Raw genomic sequence first — 18,695 nt, 5'->3', positions numbered from 1 at the left:
TTTTTGTTTAGGGGGAGATAAGGTTATACTATTAAAATGAGCAGTATATTATTCAGTGCTTGTCAAGTTACAAGTGAAGAAACTCAAATTGCCTAGAAGGTTAGGGTTGGGAGGATAGATAAAATATATTGGCTCAAGTTACTGGGAAGTTCAGAAGTCTAGCTGTCCTTAGACAAGACAGAATCCATTGGGTGTCACCTCTCTCCTTTTCTGTGCATTGACCTCATCTGTCCTACTAAAATGGAGAAAACTTATGACTATGAATGAGTAACAACCACAGAGGAAAGAAGTAATTTCTTACCCCAGCACCTAATATATGAAATCCCAGGAAATGAGCCTTTATCATCCCTTGAACTAATCATGGAGATGGAGTACTGATTGATCAGTCCTCGGTCTCTATTTACCACTCTGGGCAAGGGTGAAGTAAAGTTTTATGGTTAGCAGCATTGCCAGAAGATATAAAGGATGTACAGTCCCCCCAAAAAAGAAGGGGGCTATAACCAGAAGAAGGACAAAAAGCAAGCAAAAAATCAATGACAGGAATATCACCTAAGAGGAACCTGATCACTGAAGTTTAAACCTTGAAATGTCACCACTTATTTATAATTGACTTGTAAATTTAATCAGAATCCATTGAAAATTGATAAGTTATTCAAATATTGAGTGCTACTGTGTGTCAGGTGCTATTCTAGGTGCGAGGGATAAAGCAGTGAACAAAATTGACAAAACTCCACCATAATAAGGTTTATGTGCTATTGGATGTAGGCAGAAAAACAAAATAATTACAGGGAGAATTACAAGTCCTTGGAGAAAAAGTAGGGATAAGAAAAAGCCTAAGGAATGTTGGGGAAGAGCATATTAGGGAGGAGGATTTTGGTTTTAAATAGGTTAAGGAAAGCATCACTGATGTGACTGAAGGAAATGATAGTGTGATCCATCAAGATTTATGGGAAAAAGCATTCCAAGTATGTTTATTTGGAACAGCACACCCAAAGGCATGGGGCAGAAGCATTTTTAAGAAATAGCAAGAAAGCCAATGTGGCTGAAGCCAAGTAAACAAGGACAAGTGTATGAGAGATGAGGCCAGAGGAATATTTGGAGGCAAGATTATATATGGTCTTATAAACCATCGTAAGTACTTGAAGTTTTTAATCTGAGACTGGAAGCCATTTGAAGGATTTAAGAGAATAATATAATCTGACTTAGGTTTTTAAGGAATCTCCCTTAGACTACTTAGGAGACTATTACTGTAACCCATATGGGAGATAATAGTGTCTTGGCCCAGGAAGATAACAGTGAAGGTGCTGAGAAGTGGAAGGATTCTAAATCTATTTTGAAGGCAGAGCCCACACGATTAAATTTGAAGTAGGAGAGGAGTTCAGGATTATAGCCCTAGTAACTAGAAGGATGGAATTGCAATTAACTTAGAAGACAGTAGAACAAGTTTGTGGTAGAAAGTATGAAATTATGTTTTGGACATGTTAAGTTTGAGATGCTTATCAGTGTGCATATTTGTTAACCATCCAAGTCAAGATATTGAGTTCAGAAGTAAGAAGCCAGAGATAGAAATCTGGGAGCCTGAGCATATGCATGACAGGGAAATTTATGAGACTGAGTGAGAGTAAAGGGCTGGCCATGGTGGTTCACTCCTGTAATTCCAGCACTTTGGGAGGCCAAGGTGGGTGGATCATGGGGTCAAGAGATCGAGACCATCCTGGCCAACATGGTGAAACCCTATCTCTACTAAAAATACAAAAATTAGCTGAGCATGGTGGTGTGCACTTGTAGTCCCAGCTACTCAGGAGGCTGAGGCAGGAGAATCGCTTGAACCTGGGAGGCAGAGGTTGCAGTGAGCCAAGATCATGCCACTGCACTCCAGCCTGGCGACAAAGTGAGACCCCATCTCAAAAAAAAAAAAAAAAAAGTAAAGGTCCCAGGATTGGGGCCTAGGTTGTCCAGTGTTAAGAGATCAGGAAGATAGGAACCCAACAAAAAATAATGAAGGTTGGCCAATGAAATAGGAATAAAATAAGGAGACTGATGCTCTAGAAAGTGAAGAAAATGTTTCTAGGAAGCAGTGACTCCTGTTACCAGATAAGGACTGGTATAAGAACTGTCAACTGGATATAGCAATATGAGCAGTTTAACTACAGTGGTGGTGGTGAAATCCTGTTTAGATGAGAATGAGAGGGAAATAATTGAGTTTAATATAGATAATTTTTTCCAATGTTTTGCAGCAAGGCCTTGCGGGACCAGGATCCTAAAAAAAGAGAAGCACAAAAAAAGTGAACCACACCATTCAGCACCACTTTTCCCCAAAGACAATTTATAACTAGTGGCCAAGAGACTGAAAAACTGAGCAGCTATATTATCACTCACACAGGGTAGGGGATTCAAAACAGCTTATGGCCTGCCAAAGGGGAGGAACTGCATGAAATACCAGCTTTTTTTTTTTTTTTTTAAGCAGGGATCCTTGAAGGGCTATTCCCTAAAAGAAAAGCATAAACCCAAAATAAGTAAGCCATCACAAAGTCTGAAATTGCTCAATCCTGAACAAGATTAAGATGATCTGTTCTTACCCTAACTCACTGCCAGATGTTAAAGTCCATCATTTTGGAAGAAGATAACATCATCCAGAGCCTAAAATTATTATAATTTGATACACAATGTCCAGCATTCAATCAAAAAATTGCAAGGCATTCCAGGAGATAAAACCAACTGACTGTAAAAACAGAAAGGAAAAAGGATAATTAAAACGGACCCATAGAAATTTATAATTTTTAAATTATCTCTATTAAAGCTTAATCAGGGAAGCAGAACCAGTGTGAGTATTATGAAATAAGGAATTTATAGCAACAAGATTTGACACAATTGTGGAAGAAACTGAAGAAGTAAGAAACTGAAAGGGTGAGTTGGTGGGTAAGAGAGAAATCATGAACCAGCCCTTCTGAAGCGCAGTATATAGTTGGCCAAATTGGAGGTTGTCAGGGAAATTGAGAAGCCAGGTATATCCAGTTGCTGAAGTGGGCCTTCAAAAGAAAGCTGGATAAGTTGTTTAAAGATATTGTCACTTCATTTGGTAGTGAGTCTTGGGTCATAATTGGTCAACAGGTTCTGCAGTTAGAAATAAAAGTTGGACATGGAGCAGGGAAGAACAAGGACAGACTGGAACCCACCAGCACCTCTGCAGTTGTATCTCATTACTTCTCACCACAAAGGCCATCAGAGTATATTAGCTACTACTTCACTCTACCTTCCAAATCTCATGCGTATTTTGATTTTGACCAACTAATCCAGAACTAAACAGGGAATGAGATTCTTTGAAATGTAGTTGCAGCTTGTCCAAGTTGACAGTACAACTGTTTTATCAGAAACAAACTTTAAAATAGCTGTGATTCACAGAAAACTAAAGGTCCAGATGGTTTCTATATTGAATTCTACCCAAAATTAAGGAAGAAATAAAACATTTTACATGCAAACTCTTCAAAAAATGAAGGAGGAGGCAGAACTTCCCAGTTCATTTTGTAAGGTCAGCATTAGCCTGATACCAAGACCTAATGGAGACATTACAAGAAAATCATAAACCAATATCCCTCGATAACATGAATGCAAAAGTCTTCAATACTATTAACCAATATATAAAAAGAATAAGTCATCATAATTAAATGTGGTTTATACTAGAATTGAGAGGCTGGTTTAACATTTGATAATCAATATAATTCATATTAACATAGTAAAGGAAATAAAATATGAACATTTCAATAGACCCAGAAAAAAGCATTTAACGAGATATAATAATACCCATTCATAATGTAAAACTCTCAGCAAACAAGAAATATAAAAAAACTTTCTCAATCTGATAATGGTCATCCATTAAAAACCTACACCCAACATAATGGTGAAATATTAAATGCTTTCTTCCTAAGATCAGGAACAAGTAACGGATGGTCCCCTCTTAGTCCCTTACTCATTCCATTCAGCATGGTATTGGCAGTCCTAGCTAGTGTATTAAGAAAAAACAAAAAATAAATATCTGAAAGGAAAAAGTATAACTATTTTCAGATGACATATCGTTTGCACAAAAAATCCTGAGGAATCTACAAAACAACTACTAGAACTAAGAATGAATTTGTCAAGGTCTCAGGATACAAGGTCAATTTCAAAAATCAATTGCATTTCTATATACTAACAAAAATGGAAAATTACATGATTTAGGAACAACATTCTTGCTTAGAAATGAAGAATTTGAGTTTATATGAGTGAGCTAAGTGCCAAAAATAGTCAAGGCAATTTTGTAGACTAAGAATAAAGTGAAGTTTTACCCTAAAAACTATCAAGACATTATAAAATCATACTATTTTAAACAATGTTGAACTCAATAATAGAAAAATAAACAATACATACAGAACACAGAACTCCAGAATAGACTCAGACTTATGAGAACTTAATAAGTAGCAGATGTAACATCAGAAATGATTAGAGAAAGAATGGTTGGAACAGTTGGTTATCTAAATAAAATGACAAATTGGATCTCTATCTCACCACACACACACATAAATTTCAGGCAAATTGCAAGCCCAAATAAAAGCAAAACCTTAACATTTTTAATAGAATGTGGGAGGCTATCTTTTTGATCTAAGGGTAAGGTGAAAAAAAATTAAGTAAAACACAAAGATGGCCATAAAGGAAAATACTGACATAGTTTATTACATTCAACTTTTAAAATTTTCTGCATAAAAAACATACGCAAAAATGAGACAAGTCACATAATGGAAGAAGATATTTGAAATACATAGTACTGATTAGTTCCAACATTAGTCCTAAAATATGAACTATAAATATGCTTAATATTGGCTGAGCATGGTGCCTCATGCCTGTAATCCCAGCACTTTGGGAGGCCAAGATGGGAGGATCACCTGAGGTCATGAGTTCATGACCAGCTTGGCCAACATGATGAAACACGGTCTCTACTAAAAATACAAAAATTAGCTGGGCATGGTGGCGCATGCCTGTAATTCCAGCTACTTGGGAGGCTGAGACAGGAGAATTGCTTGAACCCCAGAGGCAGAGGTTACAGTGAGCCGAGATCATGCCACTGCACTCCAGCCTCGGTGACAAGAGTGAAACTCCATCTCAACAAAAAACAGAACAGAGCCCTTAGAAATAATACCACACATCTACAACCATCTAATCTTTGACACACTTGACAAAAACAAAAATGGGGAAAGGATTCCCTATTTAATAAATGCTGCTGGGAAAACTGGCTAGCCATATGTAGAAAGCTGAAATTGGATCCCTTCCTTACACCTTATACAAAAATAATTCAAGATGGATTAAAGACTTAAATGTTAGACCTAAAACCATAAAAACCCTAGAAGAAAACCTAGGCAATACCATTCAGGACATAGGCATGGGCAAGGACTTCATGTCTAAAACACCAAAAGCAATGGCAACAAAAGCCAAAATTGACAAATGGGATCTAATTAAACTAAAGAGCTTCTGCACAGCAAAAGAAACTACCATCAGAGTGAACAGGCAACCTACAGAATGGGAGAAAATTTTTACAATTTACCCATCTGACAAATGGCTAATATCCAGAATCTACAAAGAACTTAAACAAATTTACAAGAAAAAATCAAAGAGCCCCATCAAAAACTGGGTGAAGGATATGATCAGACACTTCTCAAAAGAAGACATTTATGCAGCCAACAGACACATGAAAAAATGCCCATCATCACTGGTCATCAGAGAAATGCAAATCAAAACCACAGTGAGATACCATCTCACACCAGTTAGAATGGCAGTCATTAAAAAGTCAGGACACAACAAGTACTGGAGAGGATGTGGAGAAACAGGAACACTTTTACACTATTGATGGGACTGTAAACTAGTTCAACCATTGTGGAAGACAGTGTGGCGATTCCTCAAGGATCTAGAACTAGAAATACCATTTGACCCAGCCATCCCATTACTGGGTATATACCCAAAGGATTATAAATCATGCTCCTATAAAGACACATGCGCACGTATGTTTATTGCGGCACTATTCACAATAGCAAAGACTTGGAACCAACCCAAAAGTCCATCAATGATAGACTAGATGAAGAAAATGTAGCACATATACACCATGGAATACTATGCAGCCATAAAAAAGGATGAGTTCATGTCCTTTGTAGGGACATGGATGAAGCTAGAAACCATCATTCTGAGCAAACTATGGCAAGGACAGAAAACCGAACACTGCATGTTCTCACTCATAGGTGGGAAATGAACAATGAGAACACTTGGACACAGGGTGGGGAGCATCACACACTGGGGCCTGTCGTGGGGAGGGGAGAGAGGGGAGGGATAGCATTAGGAGATATACCTAATGTAAATGACAAGTTAATGGGTGCAGCACACCAACATGGCACATGTATACATATGTAACAAACCTGCACATTGTGTACATGTACCCTAGAACTTAAAGTATAATTTTTAAAAATGGAATTTTCACAAAGGACATAACCGTAAGGTTGTGAAGCAACTGGAACTTTCATATATTCTTAATATGCATATAAACTGCCCCCACTTCTTTGGAAAGGAATCTAGTTTTTTGTTGTTGTTGTTGTTGTTGTTGTTTTCTGAGATGACATCTCGCTCTGTTGCCCAGGCTGGAATGCAGTGGCAGGATCTTGGCTCACTGCAACCTCTGCCTCCTGGGTTCAAGCGATTCTCCTGCCTCAGCCTCCCAAGTAGCTGGGATCACATGTGCCTGCCATCATGCCTGGCTAATTTTTTGTATGTTTTTAGTAAGATGGGGTTTCACCATGTTGGCCAGGCTGGTCTCGAACTCTTGATCTCAGGTGATCCACCCACCTGGGCCTCCCAAAGTGCTGGGATTACAGGCGTGAGTCACCACTCCTGGCCCAAAATAATATCATATTTTACTTATAGAAACATATGTAGCAAAAATATAAAAGAACTTGTAGGAGAATTATAAAACAAAGGATAGTGATTGATTGCTTCTGAAGAATGAAAAAGAGGTATCCAGAAAGCTTCAATTATATTATGTCCATTTCTTCAGGTTAGTGATATATGTTCAAGTTTTATATTGTACGCTATTTTTTGTATGCCTGAAGTAGTTCATAGTAAATTAATTGATGGTGCAAAATGGTGATTTTTAAACTTATTTTTCTTTTTGGAGCCCTTTTTAAATTAAAACTTATGCAGAATCCTAAGAACTGAAAGACACAAGTAAATGTTCTACCAGAAGAGAGAATAGTGGGCCAGAGCTAGGGTCAGCCTGGCAAGCTCTATTCTCCAACCCCATGCAGAATAGCCCATGAAAAGTTTTCTAGAGTTCTAAATCCTTAGAGTTCCCAGCAGCACATTTGAAAATCACTGTTCTAGAAGGATATCTATTTGTAAAATACTGTTAATAAGAATAATATTTAATATTATTTTGATAATATATTAAAATTTAATTTTAATAATTAACATTTTTAAATTTTAAGTTTAAAAGCAGATTATAATGCTGTGTGAAACCATTTATATGTAATAGGTGTAACATGTGTCTGCTTATGTAGTAAAAGTTCTGTAACAAGGATATAGTCCAAAGCTAACAGTGGTATAGTTGGATGGTGGAATTGCAGGTACTTTTACTCTTTTTATTTAACTATCTATTATTTTTTATTTTGCTATAGTGAATAAGTTTGATTTAATAAGAGAAAAACATTATTATATTGTTAAAAGAATTAGAAATAGGGTATCTTTTAGAGCTACAGCTGTAGAGTGCTATCTTCAACATAGGATATTTTAAGTTCAGTTCTCTAAACTGAAAATTATATTACACTTTATATTTAAAAATTAACTTAGCAAGAATATCTAAGAAATTTTAGAAAAATAACAATAACGAGGATGGATGAAATGTCCCTCATCATTATGTACAATAAACTACAATTCATGTAACTGGTACCTGCATAGATTGACAGATTAATGAAATAGAATAAAAAGTTGAGAAATGAATCCAAATACATACGAGAATTTAGAATATGATAAATATGACATTTCAATTCCTTAAGAATGCTTATAGCTTCTGCCTAAGATCTAGAAAGCTGGAAAGAATTTTTAATTTTGCTAACAACAAGAAAAAATAATGTACAAAATCATAATTTGTCTTGAACCACCCCCCCTCAAGAACTGAGGTAAGGCACCAAAATAGCCTGACATTCTAAGGAAAAATAGGCACCTTCAAGAGCAGAGAAGATGAAAGCACTGACTTACCTGTGGTAGAGCATAAGAGGAAGGCAAGCCCACCACACAAGCAGGTAAGAAGCTAAAATATTGAACAAATTGCTAAAGGCTGAGTTTGTTCTAGCATGAAATCATGGAACCCTTGAGAGCCCTAGACCCAAAGATGGTTTGCATCCTTTTGCTGGTTTGTTTTCATCAACTTCACTGGATACAGATGAGAAAGACTGGAGTCAGGGTGGGATTTCATAGGAAGCCTCCTTTTGTAGTATAGGCCTGGAGAGGAGAATGGCCAGTTCTGTGGTAAACACACAAATCTCCACCCAGACCCTTTTACCCTAAGAAACAAAATACTTAGGTTGTTAGAGTAAGGGCAGTAAACTTATCTCCCCCAGAGCACAGGTGACATACCATTGCATCTGGGAGAAATACAAAGAAGAAAACCCTCCAACTTTGGAAGAGGGGAAAGAAACTATTATGGATCCAGTCCATGAGAGGTTTCCTGCCTCTAGGTGAGGGATACAATCACTGAGAAAACTCCACTCCTAGATCCAGAGATATAGGGTCTGGCTAAGTCTGAGACTGGAGCAGGACCACAGAAAGTTCTCCTGCCCTCTCTCTCCCCATCCTACCTGCTAGCAAGTGCCAAATAACAAGCACCAAGTAACAAGCAACTGAAGTCTACTTTTGGGGAAGAGGCAAAAACATGGAGAACTCTGAGGCACACATTTATAGAGAAGGTATAAAGTTAAGGAAGAAGCAGGGCATTGAGGAAAAAGTCTCTGGGAACCAAATCCCACCCTAAGCACAAGGTATATCTAGTGCAATTTAAAACTGGTGGTACATGGAACATAAACATAGCAACAGCAAATGATAAACCCAGCTCAATTCCTGACTATACTGACTCAACCCTCTACAAGTCAACAGGAGAAATGTCATTTCCAGTAATAAATAGTATTTACTACTATTTATCTCAATTTCTACTCTGTACAGCAAGAAATTTAAAAGTACAGGATACAAAAAAGCCAAAAAAAAATAGTTTAAACCCATTTTCAAGAGACAAAGCAATCAATAGAACCAGATTTGGAGATGACATTGATGTTGGAACTATCAGATAGGAAATTTTAAATAATTATGATTAAATTGTTAACCTTTAATGGAAAAGATGGGGAACATGCATGGACAGATAAGGAAAATCAACAGAGAGATAGAAGGTAAAAGATAGTCAAATGGTAGAATTTAAAATCATGGTAACAGATATAAAAAGTGACTTATACAGACACATCCATACATTTGACACAATCAAGGAAAGAAACAGTGAAGTTAAAGATAGGTCAATGAAATGATCAAAAAGAAAAATAAGTAACAAAAGCAAAAGAAAACATATAGCATTCAAGAGCTGTTGAACAATATCATATGGTCTATCATATGTGTAATTTTAATCCTAGAAAGAGACAATTGTTGAGAATTTTTCAAAAATGATGAAACACAGTTTCAAAAAGCTCAGAAAAATACCAGGAAGAATTTAAAAACAAAAAGCTGATTCACCATGTTCAAACTGCTGGAAACCAAAGATAAAGATAAAATCTTGTAGATAATCAGTGGAGGAAAAAAAAAAAAAAGACATTACATACAGAAAAAGATGCTAAGAATAATAGCAGACTCCTCTTCAGAAACTATGCAAGCCAAAAAAAACAGTGGGATGGCATCTTTAAAGAAAAAAGAACTGTTAGCTCTGAATAATATACACAGCAAAGTATCTTTTTTTTTTTTTTTTTTTGAGACACAGTCCTGCCCTGTCACCCAGGCTGGAGTGCAGTGGCACGATCTCAGCTCACTGCAACCTCTACCTCCCAGGTTCAAGTGATTCTCCTGCCTCAGCCTCCTGAGTAGCTGGGATTACATGCACCCACGACCACACCTGGCTAATTTTTGTATTTTTAGTAGAGAAGGGGTTTCACCACGTTGGCCAGGCTGGTCTCGAACTCCTGACCTCAGGTGATCCACCCACCTCGACATCCCAAAGTGCTGGGATTACAGGCATGAGCCACCGTGCCCAGTCAGGAAAGTATTTTTGAAAAATGAATGACAAATGTTTTTTAAGAGAAAAATGGGAAACTCAATAGCAGCAGATTTATGCTACAAAAAAATGTTAAAGGAAGTTAGGCAGCAGGAATAGGATATCAAACTAATTTGGAACTACACAAAGAAGAGAAGCTTTGTGGAAATGGTTAAGATATAGGTAAATATAAAGGACTTTTTTCATACTTAAAAGCTCTTAAAATAAATGGCTAAATAAAAAATAGGAAAAACACATTGAGAGTATAACATATTTAAATGTAACTGTATAACAACAATAGGACAGAAGATTGACGGGAATTGAAAGCATGTCATTGTTAGACTATGCCTATATTGGTTATAATGGGCTTTAATGGGTGCTCAATTCTGGGTATAGGTTAGGATACGTACACAGATTTCATTTTCACCTGAAATAAATAAGCCTATTCACACATATAAACTCCAGCAAGATATTAATTATTTTTGTTTTTTTTGTTTTTTTTTTTTTTGAGATGGAGTCTCACTCTGTCACCCAGACTAGAGTGCAGTGGTGCAATCTCGGCTCACTGCAACCTCTACCTCCCAGGTTCAAGCGATTCTCCTGTCTCAGCCTCCTGAGTAGCTGGGACTACAGGCACATGCCACCACGCCTGGCTAATTTTTTTTTTGTATTTTTAGTAGAGACAGGATTTCACCATGTTGCTCAGGCTGGTCTTGAACTCCTGACCTCAGGTGATCCACCAACCTCAGCCTCCCAAAGTGCTGGGATTACAGGCGCAAGCCACTGCTCCTGGCCAGATATTCATTATTTTTCTATGAATGATAGGATATTCTCTCTCTCTCTCTCTTTTTTTAAATAGAAAGCCAGAAGTTGTCTAGAGGCATATCAGTAGCTCTCATCTTGAGTGTACAATCAGACTGCAGCTCCAAGTTCTCAACCTGAGCAGATCTTAAAGGGACCCTCCTCCTGTATTAGAAGGGAGGGAGAATACCGTTTAGCTGTATACTGAAGTTCTTCCAGGTGGTTTCAATAAAAAGCCTGCTTAGTGATATCCCGCCTCACTTGCATAATCAAGCAGTAGTGGAAACATTTCAAAATTTCCTTCTGCAACATGATTTTCACAAAGATTCAATTCCCTTGAAAGTCTAAGAATTTTGTCAATTGAGATAAAAACCTTTTTACAAGGTCTTGTAGAAATTTGGTCAACTGTTTCATGCGATAAAAGATGTCTGCTAAGCAGATTCATTTCTGCAGCTATTCTGCATTTCAAAACACTGAGCAAACTCTGGCACTTTATTTTCTTGAAAGTACTCCTGCGGCCCGGTGCAGTGGCTCATGTCTGTAATCCCAGTACTTTGGGAGGCTGAGTCAGGCAGATCCCTTTGAGCTCAGGAGTTCAAGACCTACCTGAGCAACGTGACAAACCCCATCTCAAAAAAAAAAAAAAAAAAATTGGGCTTGGTGGCTCATGCCTGTAGTCCCAGCTGTTCAGGAGGCTGAGGCTGGAGGATTACTTGAGCTTGGGAAGTAGAGGTTGCAGTGAGATAAGATTGTGCCACTGCATGCTAGACTAGGCGACAGAGTAAGACCCTGTCTCAAAAACAAACAAGAAAAACCTCCTGCAAGGTTTTAAGTTCAAGCACTTTATTGAGAACTCTTCCACTACTAAGCCCCTGGATCTCTGTATGTAGCAAGTGACTTACTTACTGATTGTCCAGATTTTCATGCAGTTTTTAAAAATATTCTTGAGTGACTTGATCTTTGTTTCACAGTTAACCATTTTTTGGTAGCATCATATGAATTTTCAAATTTCTTTCTTTTTTTTTTTTTTTTTTATGAGATGGAGTCTTGCTCTGTCACCAGGCCGGAGTGCAGTGGCGCGATCTCTGCTCACTGCACCCTCCGCCTCCAAGGTTCAAGTGATTCTCCTGCCTCAGCCTCCCAAGTAGCTGGGACTATAGGAGCACACCACCACAGCTGGCTAATTTTTGTATTTTTAGTAGAGATGGGATTTCATCATATTGTCCAGGATGGTCCTGATCTCCTGACCTCGTGATCTGCCCGCCTCAGCCTCCCAAACTGCTGGGATTACAGGCATGAGCCACCACATTCATCTCTAAGAGTTTTTGACACTAGCATCTATCTGTAAAGAAAACAGAGTACTGCGACATCAAAAACAGGATTTTCTTTCCTTTTTTCTTTTTTTTTTTTGTTTTTTTGGTTTTGGTTTTTGTTTTAATAAGAGGCTGCAGCCAAACATTGATGGGGCATCATTAGTACAGATACCAATAGAGTTTCTTTAAGACTGGCCATTTGTTTGCAGTTATGAGGACAAAACATTAAATGTATCTTGGCCTTTGCTTATTGCAGGCAGCTCTTTGCAGCAGAAAAAAAAGTTTAAAATTTTACCATTAATTACAAATCTTACAAATGGTACAGTATGATGTATATTAGTGAAATCTATTGCCTCATAAACCTAGATGGAGAAGCTATTAATTTTTGATTTGTTATAGAACATTTCTTTACCATCATGAGACATGTTATCAATGTCAACTTATTGTACTATTTGAGAATGGAACTTTCAATTTCTTATGCTGCATCTTATTCTAGCATTTAACTCACTACAATTTTGAATAATGCATTATTCTGTTCTCAACAGATGTGTGACTTTTCCTTTTCTGAGCAATAAGTTCTCTTATTAAATAACTTGCTTCCTGAGACTTTTCACAGAATGTGACTTTTTTAAAAAAGTAAAAGTTTCATTATGTTTTGAGGTTGAACTTGCCATATAAGGTAATCAGCACCTCTCGTCGTGAAATGGTAGTAATTTGTAAGTGTCTTTTCATTTTTGGTGGAACTACTGTTACATTTAGAAATCAGTGAATGCCAATGATACACAATGGAATAGGAAAACTTGGATTCCTAGTCCATGTAAAACCTATTGATAAAGAGCACTATTGTAAAGACAGACTTTGTGTCCTTTGTTGCACTAGTGTAATGAAATGACTCTGAAGATTATAATTATTCATTACTAACATATTAGAATTTTAAATAAGCGTTGGCCTAAAATACTTCTCATCCTTCTCACACCTCTTCTTCAAAAGTTACCATACTAGATCATCAGGCATTTTTATAAAACATTAATAAAATACTTAACAAAAGGGTATATAACTAAGTGTGTAAATCACAAAAAAATGCCAAAATTTTCACAATGCAATTTACTTCTAGCCTACATCATTTATGTTTTCAACATTTATAACAACAGTGGAGTGGCCAGGGCGCAAGTAAATCTTAACAAATAAAAATTCCTTCTTTAGAAGGAAAACTTCCTTCCTATTTGCTATTTCACTGACAGAGCTTGTTTACTAATGTAAGTCAGTGTGTGGCATGAAATAAAAGATTAGAGAAGGTAATTCAAGAGCTAATTCAAAACTAGCAACATCTTGCAGAAACCTAGGTTCCATAGAACTCTATTTAAGAAACTTTGCTCTAGAGATAATAATATGCATCCCTAATATAGTCTACTACAAGTTAATATGATACCACTTCATGTAAACTTATAGCAGTTTATCCTATTTACCACCCTTCAGCCCTTGTGCTATTGCTATCATACAATTTATATCTACTTATTTACTAATGCCAAAATACCATGTTATGATTTGTGCAATAACAGTTATACTTAAGAAATTAAGAGGAAAAAAGTCGGTGTAGTAGGCAGAATAATGCTGTCCCCCTGCAATGAGAAGTCCATGTCCTAATCTCTAGAATTTCTCAATATATTAGGTCATATGGTAAAGGGAAATTAAGACAGCAGATAGAATTACACTTGCTAATCAACTGATGTTAGGATAGGGAGGACATTCTGAATTATCCAGAAGGTCTCAGTGTAATCATAAGGATCCTTAAAATGAAAAGAAGGATACAGTAGAGGACCAATAGAAATGGTAACATGAAAAGGGCCTGACTTCAAAGCCATTGGTGGCTTTGAAGATACAGAAATGGGACTATGAGCAAGGAATGCAGGTGGCCTCTAAAAGTTGGAAAAAGCAAGGACATTTATTTCTCCCTAAAGCCTCCAGAAGTAACACTGCTCTGCTAACCCCTTAATTTCAGCCCAAGTAAGACCCATTTCAGAATTCTGACCTCCAGAGTCATAAGATGAATTTCTCTTGTTTTAAGCCACTAATTTTGTAGTAATTTGTTACAGCAGCAACAAGAAACTAATATAGATGGTCTTTTTTGTTTACCTTTTGCTCCTGTAGATCCAAATTGTCATACCATATCATTTGCCTTCGACATCTTTTTGTATTCCCTTTTTGTATCCCTTTTTGTATTCGGCCTTTTAAACTTGTCATACCACTGTCTTCTGGTCTCCATTGTTTTTGATGAGAATTCAGTTATAATTAATTTTTTTCCTATATGAAATTTTTTCCTTTCATTGTTTTAAGACCATCTCTTTATTTTTGGTAGTACATAGTGTGGTTTTCTTTGTCTTTTTGCTGCTAGGCATTCACTGAGGTTTTTGGATTTTCAGTTGACATTTTCACCAAATTTGAGAAAATTTCAGTCATTACTTTTTTCAAATTTTCCTTCTTCCCCATTACATTATTTCTCTCCTCTCCTTAGATTTCAACTGCATATACATTGTCCAAATGCTCACTAAGGCTCTGTTCATTTTTTCTTCATCCTGTTCTTTCCTGTCCTTCAGATTAGACATTTTCTGTTGATTTCTCTTCACATTCACTGACCCTTTTACCGCCTTCACTCTGGTGGTAGGCCCATCCAGAGATTTTTTTTAAATTTCAGATATTATACTTTTCAGTTCTAGAATTTCATTTTAGTTCTTTTTTTAATAGTATAATGTATCTCCTGAGATTCTTTCACCTGTTCACTCACTACATTTTCCTTTAAGTCTTTGAAAATATTTATAACTGCTTTAAAATTTTTGCTAATGTAGGTCATGTCAGGATTTATTTGTGTTGACTACTCTTTCTCTTGATCTTGAGTCACGTTTTCCTCTTTCATTACATGTTTAATTTTTTTATACTAGACATTGTGGATAAAACATTATCTTCCTCTGAAGAATGCTGATTTTCATTCTAGCAGGCAGCCAGGTTTTTGGCTAATGACTTTGAACTTGTGTAAGCTTGGTTTTCATAATTTTAAGATGTGTCTATTTCAATTTTATCCTTCGTTTTAAGTAAATCCTTAGTCCTAGGAAAGAGTCTTTACTCCAAGGTGTAGCCCCTCTCAAGTTTCTATTGAAAGCTTGAGGTGTTTACCAAGCCCCTTTTTGACTTTGTAGCCTTCAAACTCCAAAATCTGTCTCTCTTACGGTGAGCAACAACTAATATCTCTGCTCAGCATTTTTGTTTGTTTGTTTTTGAGACAGAGTCGCTCTTGTCACCCAGGCTGGAGTGCAATGGCGTGATCTCAGCTCAATGCAACCTCTGCCTCCTGGGTTCAAGCGATTCTCTTGCCTCAGCCTCCCAAGTAGGTGGGATTACAGGCACGTGCCACCACACCCAGCTAATTTTTTGTATTTTTAGTAGAGACAGGGTTTCACCATGTTGGCCAGGCTGATCTTGAACTTCTGACCTCAGGTGATCCACCCACCTCAGCCTCCCAAAGTGCTGGGATTACAAACATGAACCACTGCGCCTGGCCTCTGCTGAGCATTTTAAAGCTATTACTTTACAATGGACATTTTTTGAGACCATGCATGTGCAATTCAGAGATCATCCAAGGATTTGATGGAAAATTAAAACACAGGTTTGGAAATTCCATCTTCATGGCTCTCATTTTCAGAACTTTCCTCCTCAATTGCCAGCTGTTTTGGCAGCCCCAAACTCTGACTTCTCATACTTAAAGCCAATCAGACTTCAGCTTGAGTTCTAGCTTCCACGGCACTAATTGGAAAATGCCCTTGGGGATTAATCTGTTTAAACATGGATTTTACTAAGTGGTGTTCCCTCCTTTCCAGGTGTATTAGTCCATTGTTCTGTTGCTATAACAGAATACCTGAGACTAGGTAATTTATAAAGAAAAGAAGTTGATTTAACTCATTGTTTTAGAGGCTGTGAAATTCAAGATCAGGCAGCCACATCTGGCTGTGACCTCGTGCCGTGTCATAACATGGCAGAGGGCATCACATGGCGAGAGGGCAGGAGCGTGCCAGCCCAGGTCTTCCTTCCTCTTCTCCCATCACAGGGGCCCCATCCTGATGACTTTAATCCTAATTAGCTCCCAAAGGCCTCACCTTCAAATACTATCAACATATAAATTAGGGGATTAAGTTTCCAATGCATGAAAGCTGGGGGACATACTCAAACCACAGTACCAGGGTGGAGTCTTTTTCAGTTTGTGACTACATTTGGTAACTTTCCAGTGTTTTGGTTTTTTACAAAATTTTGTCCAGGGTCAAAAATCGTCATCTGTGGAAAACAGTCCAATATAAGCTATTGTGCCATTACTGAAAACAAAACTTCTGTATTACTTTATTACTTTTATAATTTAAAAACTAGCTTTACAAAAGGGCTAAAACAAATGGACTAAAAATCAATCTTTTATATTAATGATTAGCTTTATAGGTAATAGTTTTTTCTTTATATTCCAAATTTTCTGTAATGTAATTGGTTTTGGGGTTGTTTGTTTGTTTTGGAGACAGGGTCTCTCTCTGTCACCTAAGCTGGAGTGAAATGGTGTGATCTCAGCTCACTGCATCTCTGCATCCCAGGCTCAAACAATGCTCCTGCCTCAGCCTCCCAATTAGCTGAGACTACAGCCATGCACAACCATGCCTGGCTAACTTTAGTATTTTCGGTAGAGATGGGGTTTCACCATGTTGCCCAGACAAGTCTTGAACTCCTGGACTCAGGCAATCTGCCTACCTCAGCTTCCCAAAGTGTTGAGATTACAAGCGTTAGCCACCACAGCCAGCGATTTTTTATTTTCATTAAACTTTTCTCGATGAATGAAATCTGCATTGAAAATTAACTTATACACTTTCTGCCCTCTGGGCTGCAGTGAAGGCAGCCCAGAGGGTAGAAAGTGTGTAAGTTAAAGTAAAAGGTGTGTTTGTATGTGAACATCATCTTTGGGTTATCTGTTGGGTGGGGGAGGATGGTTTTGCAGGGGTGAAGTTTAAAGAAGCAAGGAAACTGGCTGGGCGCAGTGGCTCACACCTGTAATCCCAGCACTTTGGGAGGCTGAGGCAGGTGGATCACAAGATCAGGAGTTCAAGACCAGCCTGGCCAAGATGGTGGAACCCTATCTCTACTAAAAATACAAAAATAAAAAATAGCCAGATGTGGTGGTGGGTACCTGTAACCCCAGCTCCTCTGGAGGCTGAGGCAGACAGTTGCTTGAACCCAGGACAAGCAACCCAGGACAGAGGTTGCAGTGAGCTGAGATCATGCCACTGCACTCCAGCCTGGACAACAGAGTAAGACTCCATCTCAAAAAAAAAAAGAAGCAAGGAAACTCTACCATATACAAAGGCAATTAGCCGCAACTCATTGCTGAATGCCTGGGTTATAAACCTACCGGATTACTTTATGTAGTAGAAGAATCTGCCGTAGATGACCTTTAATGTTTCCTTTTAAATTTCCAGCTTAATATTAAATAAAAATGAATATACTAGACATATGCAACTAATATGTATGCATTAGAGCAAATCAGAAAGGGATGTGGAAAAAGGAAAACAACTAATTTGTAGAATGATGACATTTGAGGATGATTTTTAAGGCAGAAGATCTCAAATACTTTTTCCCCCTGGGACACACATACTGGATGACTATCACATTCCACTGTTTTCTACTAAATGGTGGCCTCTGGCATAGATAAGACGAACTGGAGATTATGGGAGATACCCCTTCTGACTGCAGTATGTTACTCACCCACCCTTCTTTTATCTCCACACACTCAGGGAAGTATATTAGAACTCAGGTAAGAAAAACATTCTTATCAGAAAACCCTGATTCTGCTCTAACTTATTAAAGTACATAATTAGAAAACTGTTCATTTACAGACACTTACTGAATGACTATTATGTGCAATACACTGTTTCTATTTCAACCATTATTGCAAATTACTTATTACATACAGTTCCTGACTGGTTTAGGTAAACCACCCATGTAAGACAACAGAGAGACTGAGATAATCTGTGTTTTAAGTAATTTAGACTGTTATAAAGCTGTTTGTAAAAATCAAAAATTTTAATAACCTAGTAAATAGGTGTCAGTCAACACTCAATTATTTAAAAGTCTTAACTTCAGACTAATTTCTCAATTGTGAGGATAAACAGACTGGCAGGTAGGAAAGTAAAGCAAAGTAAAGACCCAAAACTCTTGTCTTGCCTTTGTTCTCCCTATTCATTCATTGTTCAATTCCTTTTTTTCCTATT

This window comes from Chlorocebus sabaeus, chromosome 11 (assembly GCF_047675955.1).
Source record: "Chlorocebus sabaeus isolate Y175 chromosome 11, mChlSab1.0.hap1, whole genome shotgun sequence".
Lineage (NCBI taxonomy): Eukaryota > Metazoa > Chordata > Mammalia > Primates > Cercopithecidae > Chlorocebus > Chlorocebus sabaeus.
The sequence above is the reverse complement of the archived record's forward strand: the minus strand, read 5'-3'. Positions refer to the sequence as shown.